This window comes from Rattus norvegicus, chromosome 16 (genome assembly GCF_036323735.1).
Source record: "Rattus norvegicus strain BN/NHsdMcwi chromosome 16, GRCr8, whole genome shotgun sequence".
In the NCBI taxonomy this organism is placed as follows: Eukaryota; Metazoa; Chordata; class Mammalia; order Rodentia; family Muridae; genus Rattus; species Rattus norvegicus.
Genome location: NC_086034.1, coordinates 71,853,327 through 71,872,342, shown reverse-complemented (window position 1 = coordinate 71,872,342; position 19,016 = coordinate 71,853,327). Strand labels below are relative to the sequence as shown.

General features: G+C 49.1%; 1 long non-coding RNA gene across 2 annotated transcripts; it reads right to left on the bottom strand.

Annotated features, from left to right (window-relative positions):
- Window positions 1-1,869: 1,869 nt before the first annotated feature.
- On the bottom strand, window positions 1,870-13,261 carry LOC108348411 (uncharacterized). Of its 2 annotated transcripts, none has more exons than XR_005494964.2 (5): window positions 12,456-13,261; window positions 11,412-11,556; window positions 8,892-10,460; window positions 8,007-8,067; window positions 1,870-7,767 (listed from the first exon to the last, which is right to left on the bottom strand). It is a non-coding gene; the product is annotated as an uncharacterized LOC108348411 (long non-coding RNA). The 2 variants fall into 2 exon arrangements; XR_005494965.2 differs by having other exon boundaries at window positions 12,491-13,261.
- Window positions 13,262-19,016: the final 5,755 nt, after the last annotated feature.

The following is a 19,016-nucleotide window of genomic DNA, read 5'->3' as shown; positions in this document are numbered from 1 at the left end:
CCTGCTCCTGTCTCCCAGTTGGGTCCTCTTTAATGTGACTTGGACTGAGACTCCCAATGTGCCTCTAAAGTAAACATCTGTTGGGACAAACTTTGCCCCACTGTGCATCTAGGAAATTAATACGAATGAGGAAACCCATCATTTGCTCAGGGTCAACAACTAGCAAAGGCCCACGCCCACCATCCAACAGGCTTTGGATTAGACTGCAGAGATTCTCAACCTGTGGGTCGCGACCCTCTCAAGGGACCCTTTCACAGAGGTCACCAAAGACATCAGAAAACACTGATATTTACAATTCATAACAGTAGCAGAATTACAGGTATGAAGTAGCCTCAAAAATACTTTATCGTTGGGGGTCTCAACAAATGATGAACTATATTAAAGGGCCGTAGTGTTAGGAAGGTTGAGAACCACTGCCTTGGGGTGTATGAGTTCTGAATGTGTTTACCTGACCCCAATCATTTGTCTATGTAAGATATAAGCAGGACCAACACACACGTGCACACACACCTCTTATCCACGCACACATGCTGTACCCCTCTCCTGCCTTCCTCTGTCTCTTTCCAACAAGGGCCCCGGGTTCCAGAGGTGCCCTGAGGATGAGGTGGCTACAGTGGCTCTTAGGAAGACAGCTTATTGGCAGATGCAGAAGCAGATGGAAGAGAGGACATTTTTTTCTTTGAGGTCCAAAAACCTGTCAGCCTTCTTCAGCTGTCCTGGGACCTGACTGCTACCAACAGGGATTAGCGGCCCGGACTGTCCTGATCTCAGCCTCCAGCAAACCTAAGGAGCTGTTCAGCCCTGAGCTCCAAGAGTTTTGAGGAGCTACTGTGGCCTTTGGCCTCCAGGAATAAAGGAGTCCAGGATGGGATTCGGGTTATCTGTGTCCCTAAAGCCCTTGACCAATAGGGAGAGGGACACAGGTGTGAGGAACCAAGAACCCTGGGACCTAGAGACCCTCTGCTGGGGAAAATGTGAGGTCAGTTGGGGAGGAGGCCAAAAAGGGGTGGAGCGCTACCCTAGGAGTCACCTGTTTTTCTAAACATCATTACTCTGTTTCTCTGCACGATTTAGAGAGAAAAAATGGAGAACAAGCCACTTGGAACTGAGTCAGAAAGGAAGTGTGCCCAGCAGCCCTGAGGACTGTTGTCCCTCCTTGTTGTTGATACTGTTGCTCTGAGTGACAGGGCTGGTTGGCTGCCTGGTTACATTTTGTCCCTGCCCCCTCCCCGTTTCAGAAGTGACAGAAGCCCAAGAGTCTCTAACCAGCCTCACAGTTCTTCCCCTTGGCCCCTCTGGGACAGCAGAAAATCCACCGCTCTTGCTGATTGAAGAGAAATTCCCAAGGGCATGTACTGAGGTACAGCCTGTAATCCCAACAGCCAGACGCAGGCGGCCTAAGAGCTCAAGGCCAGCCTGGGCTACATAGCTATAGCCCCCTCCCTTACCCCCCCCCAAAAAAAAGGAAAGAAAAGAAAAAAGCACCCCGGAAACAAAGCTGCATCCAAGGCCACAGAAGTTGCAGGAGACATCAACTTCCAGCCAATACCAAAACTCTGCCTTTTAGTACAGCGGCCTCTGCCATGCAGAGCCAGGGCCACAGAAAAGCATTCTTTGAACAAATCCAACAGGCAGGATCTCTGCCCTCCGGGATCTGGAGTGCAGAAAGACATCAGGAACTCTTGCAAAGAACCCTAATAAACATGTAGCTACTCATCGTGCCTAACCAGCCAGGCTGTGGCCGACAAGCGGAAGAAGAAATACATATTTGCTGAGCACCAAATTGGGTCTAATGACCCTGGCCTGTCTCCCAGGGTCATCTTGAGAAATTGCTGATGTCGGAGGATGAGCGTAAGCAGCTGTTCTCCATTTGCACTCAACAAGAGAAAGGGGCCTTAAATTACAGCAGGAGGGAAGCAGGTTAAAAACACTCAGAAGGGCCGCCCGGCTCAGAGGCTTGGAGAGAGCAGTGTAGTGTGTTATCACGGGATCTCTGTAGACAGCCTCTTTCCACGGAGACTCTGCAGGGGAATGAGGATGACGATCTGCCAGGAGGCTGCATCAGGAAATTTATTAGGTCATTGATCCTCTTTCCTGGAGCCAGGGCTCTAGACTGTGTGCCCATGGCCCCAGGCATTGCTGGGCACCGGATGTCTTTGACAGCTCCTACCATCAAAAACACTGAAAGAGCCAAGTAGGGCGGTGCAGAAATTTAAGCCCAGCACTTGGGAGGCAGAAGCAGGTAGATCTCTGTGAGTTCAAGGTCAGCTTGGTCTATATATTAAGTTCCAGGCCAGTCAAGGGCTATATACTGAGACCCTGTTTCAAAAGAAGAAGATGCTGGAAAAGAGAATCCTCCAAGGCTATCAGGGCCAACCCTAAAATTTTGCCAGTAGTAGTCAACCATAATATCAAGAAGATCCAGTACAGCGATCAAAACAAATATTTACAGGGCAACAGCCAGAAGTGCATCCATAGCCCTTCAAGTCAGGTGAGCTGCCCCACAGTGCCAGCACGGGCAAACAGGTCTCCGGCTGTAACGTGCAAAGTGAACGGGAGACAACACAATCAGAGCATGCTATTACCATGGGAGAATCCACCCATTTTATAGATGGGAAGGCTGAGACCTGAACATAGGCCAGGCCTTACTGCTGCATTATCTGAAAGAGGAAATACCTGGTTAGGACCCTGACATCACTCACCAACTCAAGCAACTTCAGGAGAGTCATTTAACAGGCTGCAGCCTTTCTAAACTTCCGGAGCATTGAGGAAGTTAAACTTCACACACGGGGCACTGCCATCAACTCAGGACCATAGAGCAGTGACCACTGTCTCACAGTACTCATTCTCCAACTCTAGCTGCCTACTGCATGCCAGAAGTTGGTCATGTAGATTCTCAGGCAACCAGAAATAGCAAAGCTGCTTACCAACGTAGCAGGTCAGGAAATGGAGGGTGCTATTGGACAAGAAAGTTTGAGACAGGGGACAGAGCAGGAGGCTGAGGCCAGCTCTGTTGACCTTCCAAAGTGGTGGGGTCTTCTGTGATCCCTGGCCAGCAGGACAATGGATTGTGCATGCAGTGGAAAACCCGATGGGACAAAGCAGGTAGGTGGCTCCAGGTCCTCAGCAGCCTCCATTGCCACAGGTACCAGGCACTTGGCAGGTACCACTGGACTACACCCCTAGCATTTTATTAACACACACACTAGAGGGTGCCGCCGTGCCTGGATGGAGGGCATCTGTTGGACAGTTTGCCTTCTCAGCCCCACCCTGAGCTACTTCTCTGTCTGTTCCACCTCCTAGAACAAGACTTAGAGACACAACCTGAGCGGTTCTCACTCCCGAAGGTCTGGGTGAGCCTTCTCACCTCAATGAGATGAGACATTCACGGTTACTCATGTTTACAGAGGGAGAACCTAAAGGTCAGTGACGTCGGCCAATCTACCCTAGATGCACAAGGAGCTAGAGTGGCAAGTGTAAGGAGGAAACTCCAGGCCCTGAAGTCCTAAAGCCTCTGCCTTCCTGGGACAGTACCTCCAGTTTCCCATCATGCCTTTCCCTCCGAGTGCTTTTGAAGGTGCTTTCCAGTTCTGTTTGGTTTTGTACTCTTACTTCTTTTTCTGTTTTGTTTTGTTTCATGTTGGTTGTTACAGACTTCTCTTGCCGATGGCCACTGGGACCTGGTTCGTGCTAGCCAGGCCATCTGCCTCTGAGCTTTATGTCAACCTGGACTTCTGAGCTTCCAGGTCTGACCATCCCCTGACTCACTAAGAGGATACTGCCCTCCCTGCCACACCATCCTCCAGCTCTGAGATATGCTTGCAGAAAGGGCCTCTCTAAAGGAAACCTCACTAGCCCTGTTTAACTTTGAGACACCCTCCCCACCCATGTGAGGGCTTAGCCCATGGTGCCAGGCCTCCCAGGAATACCTCCAGGTTTTCAGGGCAATGGTGACACAAAGTGATTAGCCTTCGCATTCCTAATTCTAAACTAAGGATGCGAATGGGTCCATCACTAGTCTCCGTCTGGAATCCGGTGTGTTGATACAGCCCAGCCTGCTCCTGGTTAACACACTGCACATTACTGAGCAATAGCAGGCGCCTACAAGCCTTTGGGTTTAAAAATCATGGGACAGAATCACAGTCACAAGCTCAGCAAATCCTAGGATGGAAAAAGTAATTTTCTTCCAAAGTTCGAGTTACAGCGCTGGGTGTGAGCATATGGCCTTTGAATACTGTAAGGGCAGGGAGCTCACTACCTAACAGGGAGATTATCCCAACATTAAGGTCATTTGATTTCAATGTATCCTTCCTTGAGAAAAACCCAACCGGACACCACAGCTCCCACCTTTAGCCCCAAGTCTTACTCCCTCTCCCTCACAGCTGAGGGAATGTCTACATTCTGGGCACTCTACCCTGGGCAGCCCCAGCCGTGTTGGGTGATTCAAAGTAGTTTCCAGAGTAATAGAAACAGACCTGGCACATTCCTCCCAGTGCCTGCACTTTCTCTCTCACCCTCTAAAAGCCCCAGGGCCAGCATACCAGCAAGTAGCCTTGCTGACAGCTCCCGGGGCAGCACTCAGCCTGGCATCACAGGAAGCTTCATGGATCTCCTCAGAGCACATCCTAAATCAGGGAAGGGAGCTGCCTAGAGTCAGCCCTAATGCCACAGGGCAATCAGGAGGGCTGGGTGCAGACATCTGGGTGTGCATTTGTAGGAGCCATGAAGATGTCTTCAGACCCTTTTGAGGGCTTCCAGTTTGGAGTTAATAAAGTATTGTCATCTTCCTCCCATTCTTTCATGCAATGAAAAGTTGGTGGGAGAAATAATGCTCGCAAAGCTCAATGTTAATGGGGCTGACAGACTTTTATGGTGGGGAGGGAACAAACCTGGGGAGACTGCAGCTTCTGGCAAATGAAAGATAGGGCATGACAGGTCAAGTCTGCCAATCTCCCTCTGCCTCTCAGCTTGACCGCAGGGATTGAGGGAAATATGACTAGTTCTTAATGTAGGGCCTGCTATACACCAAGCACTATCCCTGGAGAAACCTGGTTGAATTTGTTGAGTCCCACACACCCACACTCTGAGATGGGCGTTGTGACCCTCATTCACACATAAAAGATTGGGATGGAGAGAGGGACTACGGTCTGCCTCACCTCTTTCCTGCTGTAGGACCAGACCACACTCTCTATTCATGGCCTGAGGCCCTAGCATCAGGCTGGAGGAGAGTTCATATATGCATCTATCATGGACACGTCTGTAGGTTCATGGAGCCTAGCCATAAGCCAGGGCCTCGGAGCAGGCTGCAGGGAAGCAAGCTGCATTGAGATTAGGAACTTCAATGGGTTTTGATCAGTCCTACACCTGGCTCTGCCTTTCACCAGCTTGGATTCCTCTCTGACCTTCAGTTTCTTCCTCTGTAAAAGGAAGGTGCCAACACCCACCCTCTTTGTGCCTGGGGTAATGAGTCACTATTTGTAAATAAGTCACAAGAGTAGAGGATCTGCAGAGAGTCTAGACAGGCCATGAGAGGCCAAGGTGCAGATGAGGAGAGCCTTGGCTCAGTGTACTGACGCACGTCTGTAATTACTGCATTCGGGATGCTGGCGCTGGAGGACCTTGAACTCACAGGCAGTCTGGGAAACAGAATAACATTTACCTCAAAAGAAGGGGTTTTAAACGAGCAGAGGGATGTCCACGGGAAGCTCCCCCAGCCTTTTTCGAGTCAAAGCAGCCTCTAAAACAGAAAGAAAACCAGTCTGCAGTCTTCAGGGTTTCTCCTCAGAGCAGGAGGAACCCCCTTACAAGGTCTCTGGGGCAGTCACGGGCTTTCCCAGTTGTTTAGATGTTAGGCTAACAGCTCAGCATCCCTGAATCACTGTCCCAAAGGGCGGGGCTGACAGGGCTCAGCCTCCTTCACCACGGTGGCCTCAGAAGAGTCCCAGGAGTAGAAGTAAGCCCAAGTCACTGTAGTGCGTGCTGCAAAGGAGATGCAAGTCTTCCATGACCAGGAACTGCGGGATTTGGAGGGAGGTGGTACTCTGTGTCTTCAAGAGGGCAAGAGAACAGGCCTACAAAGAAATGGCAGGCTTCCTCTTCCATACCTAAGGCCCAAGCCACTGCTCTGTCACACACCAACATGTCTGTACCCAAAGTGGGAAACACACCTCCTGAGTGGCACCGTTTTCATTCCGCCATTAGGCTGGAAAGAGAAAGAAACAGAGAAGACAGACAGACTCCACTGGTATTTGGCAAACGCCTTCTTGTTAGGCATTTGGAGGCCTGCTGGCTCAACAGCGAGCATCTGTGATGTTCCTTTCCAACCCACTGTGGGAAGAGACAGGAATCCTACATACAACCAGCTCAGCTGCTACCACCATGAACAGAGAGGTCCCTGGAGAGACAGGAGGGTGCATCACTGAAGCTCCTACCCAAGGGGTTTGCTGTCAAGTCCAGGGGGGCAGAAAGTAAACAAATGACTCTGGTAAATGGAGTTATGGTCAGCCCTAGGTGAAAGCATCAAGCGAAATGACTGCAAGAAGTTGGGGAAGAAAATTGTGAGCCGAAGGCAAGAAACACGATCTGGATTTCTAGAAAGTGATCTGGACTATTCATCAAAAGCCTTAAAAAAAAGTTCATAACCTTTGACCTAGAAACCCAACTTCTAAGGATCATTTCTGAGGACATCTTTAGAGGGACACAAGAAGATTTATGTACAGAGATGTATTTGTGCTGTATACAATGGAAGAGCCCGGGAAACAAGGCAGGTCATGAATGCAGCCTATGAGAGACAGGCACAGCAGGGACAGCTTTCAGACAGAGAGGAGAGAAAGTGCAAAGATGTTTATGGCAAACCTGAAAAAAGACAGACCCTCCACTCAGAGGAAATACATCAACAAGAAACATGACAGCCAAATCTTGTGGCTGTCGAGTTCAGGCTGGCCCTCTGGAGTCCACACTAAGGCCTCTGGAAGTGGAACAGTATATCATGACTGTGTTTTCCAGAAAGGAACATACAGGGTGTACATTCTGCCCACAGTATGTACGTGTGTTAACATGTATTTGCAGTATGTACGTGTGTTAACATATTTTGCTCATCTAATCTTTCCCATCTTGCAATTAAGGGCAGCTGAGATCCAGAGTGACGGACAGCTAATAGAAGGCAAAGTCATTCTACTCGGGGACATTGACCTAGTGCCACAGTTGAGGAGGACTGAGTGGGGCTGTGTTAGCAGCTATGACCAAGGTTGGATAAGGAGACAGAGGTAAGTACTACCCACTGAAAAGAAAGGCCATATCCGTAGGACTTGGTGCTAGATGAAGGTGAAGAGGGATGGGGAGGGATATGGGGAAGGAAATGTCAGGAATAACTCCCAAGCCTCTGGATTGCACTTTTCAGATTTGAGAAAAAGCATCAAACACATAGATGTGCATGCTATATGTGCACACAAGACATACATGCTAAATAAAAGCTTAGTGTGCCTATTAAACAGAGAATGAAAGAAGAGGCAAGAAATCAATGAGGACGGCTGTTTGGAACGGGATCGTGGTAGCTTTTTTTTTATTTTTACACATATGTATATTTTCTGATTTTCTTTGAAACAGGAATACATCTTTCTCTGCAATCTGAGTAAAGCGGCTTCTGCTGTGGAATGATGTGTGCGTCTGTGTATGCAGTGTATACAGGACTGCTCTTGGGCTGCTGTGGCTTCACAAACCACCTCCATCCCTTCCAGGGCTGCAGGCCTAGCACCACTTCCCAGTCACCTGGGGGGAATAAAGAAACGCCATTCCCCTGAGAACAGGGTAATAGTCACAGCCCAGAGGCTTCGATGGGGATGCTAAGAATAGGCACACCCTGCACGCCACTGAGAAGTCAGGATCTCAACTGGGTTGGACCGAGGTCATGATTTGCAGACAGCCATGGGGCCCTTGGAAGTGAAGTGGGATCCCTGTGAAGTTGGCCGATGGCTTCAGAGTGACCCCTGGAAAAGATGTTCACCTACCTGCCAAGTGTCAGAAGGATACTGGCTAACTCCATGACACTGGAAGAGCTCCTTCTGGGTTCTAGAAAGAACGGTAGTCAACACGGAGTCATCGGACTCTAACCACAGTCATCCAAAGTGATAATCATGACAACCAACTCCCAGGGTCATGAGAAGGTCAAACATCCCTGAGTGAGGACCGCGAGGACTGGCACACCACTAAAGTGTTAACTGTGACATCCATAGTCACGGTTAAATATGTGAATGAGACGATAACCTCTTAAACAGCCAGACTTGCAACAGTTCGCACATGTGTCCTTACAAACACAGTGAGAGCTGATAATTACAGCTGAGGACCATTAGTCATTTGCCAAATGATTTCACTTGAACCCTGTGTTCATTAATTACTTCATAACAAAAACAAGCTAGGTTTTACTGCCCGGTTCTTACAGGTGATAAAAGTGAGTCCTGAAGGTCTGTCTGATTGTCTCCTGGAGACATCCATACATTAATAAGCAGTATTTGAAACCCAGTCCTGACCCAGTTGCGCCCCTACTGGCCACACATGCCCCAGGACACCTAGCATTTATCTACCGAGTCATAAACTCAATTTCTGGACTTCTCATAAAGCAGCTTGGAGTCAGACCATTGGTGAGGGAGACTCTAAGTGAAGAATCAGGTAGGCCAATAAAGCAGGTGTCCTCCCTCCAAGTATGGTGCATTCCAGCACTCAGGAAGTCGAGGCAGGAAGGTCTTGAGTTCCAGACCAGCCTGGGCTACACCTAGCAAGACCTTCTCTTCTCTCAAAGCAAACCCAAAAGCTAGCACACACACACATACTCGCTCCAATCTGCATTGTCTCCTGCTTTCGGCTGGGACTGAGATCAGAGCTATTTGTCTGCTTACCTGATGGGGCTACACCGTGCTCTGAAGACCAGCAGCCATAGCAGATCCTGGGCCCAGCAGGCCTAGGAGCTGCCCAGGCTTTTCTGAGCCTGCCCTAGCCCCAGGCCACTGTCAGGTTCACCTAGCAGAAAGAGGGGAAATGTATTCAGAGGTACAAGGATGGGGAGACGACCACTAAACCCCACCTCTGAGCTCTTCCAAACCAAGATCTGATCTTAGCCAACTAGCCTGCCCTCTACTGAGGCCACAAGCTGCTGCCAGCTCCAGCCTGGCTTTGTGCCAGCCTTCAAGTGTCGCCTTGAGCTGGGAGAACTCAGCAGCTCTGAGGCACTGACCTTCCTGCCAGAGCCATGCCAAACACCTGTCACAGGCCTGAGTACTAATGACAGGCCTGAGTGAGTGGCACCGAGTTGAGCAGCTGTGCTAGTGGCATGCCCTTCGAAGGTCAACGGAGCACATTTACGCAGCCTTGGGGGAGCACAGGGGTGGGCGGGGCCGTCACCCTTCAAGCAGAGCAGGTAGCTCCATTACTTGAACTGAGGCTCTCCCAGCCGTACGTGTAATTGACATCCCTCTGGCATTTTTTTTCTTTTGTCCTATAGAACAGAAGGAAGAGGAGAGAAAGGAAGCTGTATTTGCCCCTTGTAGCCCTGCTGACTGCCCAGGAGAGTGGAGTAAGCCCACCTGACACACTTCAGGAACTATCATCCCAGAACTGGGACTCCCAGAAGGTTCTTCCCCCACTGACTTTGAAGCCCACCCCACTCACTCCAGGAAGTCTACACTCCTGTGCTGAGCTCCTGAGAGCAGCTCATCCTACTGGATGCAATGGGCAGCCTCTGCCTTTCTTCCTGCCCAGCTCCCCAGATTTTCTAAGCCTTGCTATGGCACCTCCTGGCCACCCTCAGGAAGCCACCTGTCTCCACCCAGGGGCTCTGAGATGTCATGTCAGAGCACAGAGACAATTTAAACTGCAGGCTTTCTGAAAGGAGGAATCATCACCAAAGTCCAAGTCCAAGGCTAGTTGGGAAGGTACTAGACTGCAGGAAGTGAGTATCTAGCTATACAGTGCTCTCGGCAACCTACACCCTTAGGGAAACACACCTAGACCCCAGGAGGAGGCCTGGAACTTCTTTTCCTATATGTGTACCTATGAAGGTATATTGATTAGGAACAATAAAAAACAAACCTACAAACTACTAATAAAATAGAACAACTAGAACATTCTGTAATAAAGGTTATAAGAATATGGGAATTTTCCCTTTCTTGTTCTCCCTCTCTCCGTCCCCTCTCCCTCCCTCATGCTTTCTCCTATGCTGATGTGAGGTGTCACAATGCTGAACCTGACCACAGATACTCAAAGCCTAAAGACATGGACAGCAAAATCACAGATAAGGGGACCACTGTAGATGCCACACGCATGAAGGATCTTTACAGAGAGCAAAGCTTGATCGCTTCCCTCCTGGTTTGTTCTCGGTTAGGGAGAATCCATGAAGAATCCAGATTGTTGCACATCCTGAGCAAGAGACCGGGGATGAAGAGCTGTGTCGGTGAAGAGGCTCAGAGTCCCTGTTACAAAGGAGATGGTGAGAGAGGTGGGAGCTGCTTGGACAGAGTCGGAAAGACCCAGGCTCAATGCCCAAACCCACGGGAAAGTGCAATGCTGTGGCACTCATCTGTAATCAAAGCACGCCGGTAGCAAGATGGAAACCAGAGGCAGGGAACTTGCCCACATGCTCATGGGCCAGCTAGTGCAAGGTCTAAAGAAACTACAGGGAGGAGAACAGCAAGTCTTAAAGAAACTACAGGGAGGAGAACAGTAAGTCTTGAAGGTTGTCCTCTGACCCGCATACATGAAACCTTAACAAGGGTTAGCACTGTAATCAACATGTGTGTGTGTGTGTGTGTGTGTGTGTGTGTGTGTGTGTGTGTGTGTGTAAAAGACATGTAGGCACCCAAGCTCTGGGGAGGAGGTGTACTCAATGGGGGAAGGCACCCAGATCTAAAAAGTTTCAGAGATTTGGATGCGAGGCAGTGGGATCAGTGAGAGACCCACTGAGAGCAAAGAGCGCAAGAACCCTAAAGATGGCGTTCCCGAAGACCATCTCTCCGTGGCCCAGGCAGTGATCCAAGAGTCAGGAGGAGTCAACAGAGATAGCAGTTCTGCTTCAGGAAAACAGGACGGGTGTCTGGGGAGGGGGCGGGGGGAGGAATATCCCGATGCTGATTTTTAGGGGGTTGTGCGTGTGATACACAGTGGGTGGTGTTATTATTATAAAACGATGTCAGGAATAGACCACAGGCCTCCCAGCAGATGCCAAGGCCAGATGGAAGGCTGACAGTGTTTCCACCTCACTTGCTCCCGTGTCCCAGGATCCCCCCCTGAGCATCCCCAAGGGGCCCAGGCAGCTAGCACTTCATCAGCAAAGTAGAGGGAAACTGTGGCGAAGAATCAGCAGAGTTTAAAGGCACCTTCCTTCCCACCAGGCCTCTCAGCCTGTCTCCAAGGTTTCCCCTTACCTCTCAGGGCACTGTTCCAGGTAGGGACAGCTGAGACTGCAGCCGAGTAGCACAGTTCACCTAGACACCAAGTGGCAAGGGTATTGAGCATCTCTGGCTGCACAGGCACTGAGAATTTAGTGACAGTCTCGACTCACGCAGTCCTCTGTGGACCATAAATGAGAGAGTTCAGAGATGTTGAGGGCATCCCCCAAGTCACACAGCTACATAAGTATTAGGAACAGCTCTCAAGTCAGGCTTTTTTGTTTTTCTGTTCCAAGACAGTAAGAACCATCATCTGTGATCAGATGTGGATAGACTTAGAAAACAAGATTGAGCCTGGACCTCAAAGATGCTCCAGCAGATGACCCAGCAGAGAAGGCCTGAGAGTGGCTGGAAAATCTAGCTATTTCACAACCCCTCTGCCCCTCAAGGGCTGTCAAGGAAGGGACACCCCCAGGCTAACTGTGGAGCTTTGGGAAGACTTATCCCAATGTGGGGAGGGCTACGAGAGGAGAAGGGAAGTCGATGATAAAACTTCCCCCCCCCCACCGTGGAGAGCTGGTACCCAGGGAAGAACAGTGCATCCTGTCCCCTATATTTCATGACAGACAATAACAATTGGACATGTCGTTCCCCAAAACCAGAAACTCAAAGCAATTCGAGATGAACTTTCAGAATGATGAAACAAATGGCCATGCTCGTGTAACACACCAAATAAATCACACCAAAGTGAGAGTCATAATTCCCAAAAGTACACAGAGAATTGATTTTACTATGACACTCATCATGATGAACGGGGTACAACCCTGCAGGGGCCACCTTAAGTGGCTACCGTTTAACCCCTGTTCTCCCAGACCAGACCCTTCCTTTGCTGGGTCTACAGCCACAAGAAGGCTAAATATACAACTCTCTTGACACCGGCTTGAGACTGGACCTGCTCCACAAGCCCTCCTGATACAGGTACCACAGCAGGTCCTAAGCCCGGTGAGCTAGGCCAAGCTCCTATCTGAAGCAGTGACCAGTAGGATATCAGCTGACCAGCTGAACAAAGGGAAGAAAGACCTGGTATCTTTCATCAGTAATGGGTTTCTTCTTACAGCTGTCTGGATGCGGGGGAACACTGCTTACACCCAGCTGCCTTCCCGGAAGTCAAAGAAGCCTAATTACTCAGAGGCTGGGTCAAGATCTTGCTTGCCTGCAGAGATTGGTTTTAGAGAAGGAACTGAGAGTTCCCCATCCAGATCTACAGGCAGCAGGAAGAGAGAAAGCCACAGGAAATGACTAAAACACACTTCCTCCAACGAGGCCACACCGCCTAAATAGAGCCACTCTCTGTGGACCTATGGGTGCCAAGTTTACTCAAACTACCACACTTACTGATGTCAAAGTGGGCTCTCTTTTCAGCACGTTCTGTTTCCAATGATGCTGATAGGACCTTTGTACCTACCTTCCACTGGAATTCTGTCTCAGCCATCCATCCATCCATTCATCCATTCATCCATCCATTCTTCCAGCCTTCAGCAAGTGTTTAAGGAGCATCCATTAAGTATCAGAAACTGAGATTCAATATACTAGAGAATAAAATGTTATCGACAAACTTCCTATCAAATATAGGGCAGCAGGAGGATGGAAACAGAAAAATCACACAAATGAAAGAAAAATTGAGACAGTGTTCAGAAAGGTATGCCCCATGCTTGAGCACTTAAGAAAGCTGGCTATGTCAACAAGGGCAAGGGAGGGGGGGACTCTGGGAGGCTAAGGCTGAACTGGAAGTTCTCGGATGAGATGGTATTAGCCAACAGAGGGGACTATCGAGCAATGGAAGCCAGGGCCTGCAGGGTAGCCTAGTGAGCTATAGTACAAAGAAGAGGTGAGGTAAGATAAGTGTGGAAGGCAGGGAGTTGAGGGACTATAGCAGCCCAGTCAGGAGTCCGCCCCCCATCATGAAGCAACTCCAAACCATTGCTGGAATAAGGAGAGATCCCTGATCTGTGTCTCTAAAGCTTCCTCAGAGCTCAGAGGCCCCTTCTGGTCCCATGGAGGCCGAGCTGGTTTTCAGACTGGAAGCTGAAAGGCTACAAGTTTTCCTGTCCTTTTGGAGCACAAGTTCTCGACCTTCCTAATGCTGTGACCCTCTCATATAGCCCTTCGTGTCGTAGTGACCCCCTCGATCATAAAATTATTTTTGTTGCTACTTCATGACTGCAATTTTGCTGTTGTTGTGAATCATGACGTAAATATCTGATATTGAAGATATCTGATAGACAACCCCTGTGAAAGGGGGTCATTACACACACACACACACACACACACACACACACACACACACACACACACCCAGAGGGGTTGAGAATCACTGTATGGAGGCTTGGCCTTCTACCGATGCAGCCAACCATCTCGCGTACTGACTGCTGTAAGAGGTAACGAGTAAAGACAGCAGATGATCATCCATAAAATGAGCCGCAAAAAACCAGCTTGGGACAAAACTAAAGGGAGTTAATGAAACAAAAATAAACAGCGGTAGTGTCACCAACAGAAGGTTTTGATCCATTGTCATGTGAGCTGTTCTGTCTTGGGTTTTTTGTTTGTTTTGTTCTGTTATTGTCTTCGAGTTTTGTTTTGTTTTGTTTTGTTTTTTAAATACAGCTGCTATCAAAGTCCCACGTTGCCTCTTTGTAGGTATGCAACCTTGAATAGAGGTTTTGGCTCTGCTAAACTGCACTCTTTGCTTGGCTCCTAACGTATCATGACCCCCCACCTCGCCCCGACATGCAGAGATTCTATAAGTGACCGACACATATCACACAGTTCAAGCTCTGGGAATTTATGGTCAGCCCAGCTTCAAAGGACAAGAAGACCATAGGCCTTCTGAGTGCCCGACTTCTCAAAGGCAACCTCTCCCAAGTTCCAGGAAGCTGGCACAGGGGAGATGATGTGCTTGAAAGAAATAGCCATCACAACTTGTCCTGTGTAAGTAAAGATGAGGTGTGATAGGCCATTGACTCCAGTCACCCAACAGTCTATAAGAAGAGAGTGCGGGGGCCAGGCCATCACAACACAGTCATGTTCTTCTCTTTTGAGCTTTTCAAGTCATAGGAGAAGAGCACATGAGTCAAACCAGAAGGCAGAGAATTCTCAGCATTAGCATCCTCCTGACCCAAAGGAACTGAGTGAGGGACAATTATTAGCAATGACCATTGCATAGCCTTTTCCTCCTAGAAACAAGCCCCCACCGCATGCCTCCAAAACAATGATTTCCAAACTTTAGTAGTAAGGGATATAAAGAGTTAAAGGTCCAAGGGTGAGATCACTTTACCAGTACCCAGGGGATGAGCTTAAAGGACAGTGCAGACTCTCCTGCTGATTCAGTTGTGCTGTATACTCAGGCTAGCTGGCCAGCGAGCCTTTGGAAAATCCTCCCATCCCTGCCTCCCATTTTGCTGAGACAGAACAGGGGTACAGGCTGCTGCATCCATCCCTTTATGTGGGTTTGGGGACCTAACTCCAGTGGTCAGGCTAGCACAATAAGTGCTTTTTTTAACCAGATAAGCTATCTCAACAACCCAGAACAAATACAGTTCAAATCATCATTAGCTTGCTATGACAGGTAATGAAGTTTTGCAAAATGGCAACCTCGAGCATTGGGCTTTAGCAGGAGATGTCATTGTCTAACCCTCTGTTCATTGTTAGTTGACTCTTCTGACACGAAAAAGATGGATCTTCATTTAATGCAGTGCCCAGCAAACAATTTCTGCCAAAGGCCAGGTTATAAATATTTTAGCCTATGAGGACCATACAGTCTCTGTCACGAATTTCTCGACTGTCGTAGCATGAGCTCAGCCGTAGACAATACGTAAACTGACGCTCCTGGCTCTGTTCCAACAAAACTTTATTTACTAAAACAGGTTTCAGGCATGATATGCCCCAAAGGGCCAAAGTTTGCTGACTCCTGATTCAATCCATCATCTTTATTATGTCATCATTTGGCCTTTTGCCTTTTGACAACGAATATCACTTCTAATTGTTGATTTATTATCCTTCTGGACCGGTCGCTTTCAATAATTCACTCCAAAATTCGACTCTGAGAAACAAATTAATAGAAAATGGTCCTTGCCTATTTACCATTCAGTCACCGAGGAAGAGCTCGTATAAACTGATATTTAACTTAAAATAATAATAATAATAATGAAGGACAGGATCTGAGCGGCCCAGCTCTCAAAGCAGAAGAGGGCATCTCTGGTTTCTGTAGGCCGGGGCCATGTACCTCCATGAGAGAAACCTGAGTCTATGTCAAACCTTAACAAATTGTCTTCAGCTCGGAAAACGACTCGCGGTCGTGAGACTCCATCCCAAAGGCAATGCTAAGTCCCCGTGCAGTTTCTCAGAAATGGAAGACCAGCAGTGCTTGGCTTTGTCCGTGAGTACGGGCAGGCTTCCTCCCAGACATTAAGCTTGCTCACCAGCAAGCCAAAGACCGCAGAAGCCAGGTGTGCTGCCATGCTTGCAACACGCTCTCGACCTTGGAGACCCTAGCATTGGTGGTTTCCCTTTCTGTGGGAGCCTCGCCAGACAGTCCAGAGAAGAGCTAAGCAGACCTTGAAAGAGCTCAGTCATATCCTGACTCTGCGTCTGCCGAGGAGTGTGGGCATCCCGTCTGAACCTCAGTTTTCCTCTATAAAACTGAAGTGATAGGAGCGTGCACCCTGTCTCTCACAGGAAGTCCTTACGAAAACCAAGTAGGGGGGTCAGCTAGGAAGGAGCTTGAGGTTGCATCTGCTGAGATCCGGTTTAGCCTAAAAGAGTAGTTGGGGCTCTTTTCCTGCTCTGGACAGTAAGGAGGAGTGCAGCCATAACAGCGTGGCCAACAGTCGACTGGTTCTATGGAGGTGTCTGGTGTCTGCAGTGTTTTCCACCAAAAAGGAATTAGTTCACTTGGAGACTGTGGGTGTGCGGCCCCACAGTCAACTGCAAAGTGGACAGAGCGGTCACTCTGGAGGTCCAGATACCTGCTTCGTGAGGACTGCTTGTCAGTGAGGACATGCCAGGCAGCAGACACTTGATCTGGGAGAACAAACAGCCTTGAGCAGAGCCAGGGTGTGCTGTGCTGTGCAGCCACGGGCCTATGGTAAAGAAGCAAAGGCCTGCTGCTCCACTAAGAGCTCCTGGGGTGCATGCCTGCAACCAGAAGCAATCCAGTCAGCCAGGGAGGTAGGGAAAGAAAGAATGGGGGGGGGTGGAGGGAAGAGAGGGAGAAAGAAGGGGAGGGAGGGAGGGAGGGAGAAAGGAAGGAAAATTCAGAGGTCCTTTTAGCAAAGGAGTTTGCATGGATGTACAACCTTGACCCAGCCTGAGCCTGGGCTCTGAGCCCCCACAGCGCTGCCTGCACACAGGAGTGCTTTATGTAATTGAGCCCTGTTATTCCGACTGCTGTTTTATGCCCTGGAAGAACTATCGATGATCAGATGCCAAGGGTGTTCCCGAAGTTAGATTGCCTTCTCAAGAGAGACCCTTGTCTGCTTACATTCATCTCACAACTTCCTGAACATTATTAGTTCCCCCGCCTAAAGATGTTTTCTCTCTTTCATTTTTTTTCTGGCCAAAGCTCTAACTAACCTCTTATAGACTAACAATATATATTATTCCTATAATCTTCTGCTTCAGTTTCAAAAAGCAGCTCCTCATCCTTACTCCTATTGCGCGTTCCTCGCAGCTTTACAGAAGAAAAGGCAGAAAAGAAAACCCCACTTCCACACAGGCCACATTCCCTCAGGCCACAGGGTTGACTGTGAATGGATATTTGCGTTCACTGGATATGAATGGGTGGGAGGACTCTTCTTCTCAGGGCTCTGCCCGGATGCCCAGTGTGTGCTCATCCTATTCAGAGGTGGAGGGCTCTGCTCCTGTGACAGAGCACTGAGAACAAGAGTTCCGCCATACTCACCTCTGATGCCTTTTCGTGTACTGCACTACCCTCTACACATTATCAGCCAGGAACGTGTACTCCACTGGACCTCACCTGAGGGAAAAATCACAACACACTCTCCCTGTCCAGTTCTGTCCAACCCCCACCCAGAACTCCACATTCAGCTGCCACTCCCCGGTTGTTCTCTGATCACAGACAGACTGCTCTTCACCAAGGGTTGCTGGCATCGTAGTTCCAAAGCAACTCGCAAGTGCCCAGGGCAATCACCTGAGGTTCACAAGGCCTAGAGATAAAGTGGCTCCCAGGAGGAATAAAGAGTCATCCCTCACCCTCCCCATCCCAGGCTGCCAGGGCACCCTCGACTCCCGGGAGGCCAACGTGAGCCAGACTGCCCCCAAGAAAACAGCCCTAAGAGGATAACATTTTCAATTTGCAACCTGATTCTGTTCTCCTTCAATATGTGCGGTGTGCTCTCCCTTTGTCGAAAAGAGCACAAGCCTTTCATTTTGCCTTTTATTTGTCTTGCTGCTGGTACAGTGGAAATGTATTGGCTTTTCAGTTAGTGATTACACATCATCACGCACCCAATTTATAACACCATGCCCCAAAGAACAGATGTAATAAAGCGAGGGCAGGAAGTGGCAACCTTATAAAACAGCGCTGCCGACTCAAAGGGCTTTGCATGTGTGCAGGAAGGAAAACAGCGTCGACACGGAGCCCAGGAACCTGGGTTCTCAAACGATTGCAGATGTTCGGGATGTGCTCCACTGGGTGGGTGTGACAGAGTAGAAGACCCCTGAAAGCCAGTTTCTACAGCCACAGGGTGCTACAGGGACTGTCAACGGCTGCCTTTGAATTTGACCTTCACGAAATTCGATGAGTATCAGCTCAGACTTAATACGGTCCAGAAGCAGCAAGGAATTCTGGGATAGCTGGGCCACCTGCCTCTCTGCGCACGTTCAGGGTTCCACTCAGTCATTGCAAGAGGTCCCCTGGATGAGGGATCTTGCACAAATCCTTTAGCCAGCCCCCTCCAACTGAGACCCTGAGACATGGGTGCACCCCAGAGTCCCCAGATGGCAAAATGAAATCTCTCAAAGACTCTTTAAATAGTTCCCTAGTTCCATCACCTCATGAGGAACATTCACAGCAGCTTCTTCTATTGTTGTCTCCCTCACACACCCATGCATCCACACAGTCACACAGGCACATTAACCATGGGAGCATTTACTTATGGTCACAGACCCTCCCACACATACCACGTATTTTCATTTCCACGCACACGCCCTGCTCACCAAGATAGAGCTCTCACCTAACTCCCCCAGCTCCCACGATAACCTCAAAATCTAACAACCATCCTATACCCTCTTCCTCTTCCACACTGCCCCATTGTCTGGTGCATGCTAACCATATCTACTCAGCAGACAGTCCCTAACTTTACCCTTTGCTCCAGAGAGTTCAGCCAAAGACTAGACCCAAGGCAGGTAGGTCTCGATGACATTTTAAAACTCACTAAGGAGAGATACTTCGAGGGTCACCGCGGTCCCTGACTTCCTGACTCCCACACCTGAGCAAGTGATTGATCAATACATTGATGGATGGCCTGGTTGACTGACAGCATAAGAAGTCCAATATGCATGACTGCAAAGGCCTCTCTATGACTGATGTATGTACTTGCCTTTCAGCAGAAGAAGGGATAC